Source organism: Corvus brachyrhynchos, unplaced genomic scaffold (assembly GCF_000691975.1).
Source record: "Corvus brachyrhynchos isolate BGI_N302 unplaced genomic scaffold, ASM69197v1 scaffold166, whole genome shotgun sequence".
NCBI classification, from domain to species: Eukaryota; Metazoa; Chordata; class Aves; order Passeriformes; family Corvidae; genus Corvus; species Corvus brachyrhynchos.
The window spans coordinates 272,446-272,857 of record NW_008239671.1 but is presented as its reverse complement, the minus strand read 5'-3'; positions in this window follow the sequence as shown (position 1 = coordinate 272,857).

Sequence of the window (412 nt, the reverse complement as noted above, 5' to 3'; positions counted from 1 at the left end):
AACCCGGGGCGCGACCGGGCGGGGGGAAACGGGGGAAGGAGCCGGGACTGCCGGACAGAGGGAAGTGCCGGTAACTCAGGTAAAACCTCGTTACCGGGACGGACCCACGGACACAGCCGGGACAGCCCAGGGCTTCCGTGATGAACGAAAACGCCTCTTCGCCGCGACGGAAGGACGGACTGAAAACGGAGCCATCAGGGCTCTCTGAGCAGGGGTAAATCCCCGTTACCAGGATGGACGGATGGACAGAAACGGGGCCGATCGGGGCTCCGAGAGCGGAGGGGAAGCCCCGTTATTGGACTGACGGACGAACATGGGATCGATCGGGTTTTCGTGACCGCGGTAAAGCCGTGCTACCGGGGCGGATCGACCGACTCGGGCAGGACCGCCCCGGGGTCCCCTCACCAACGCG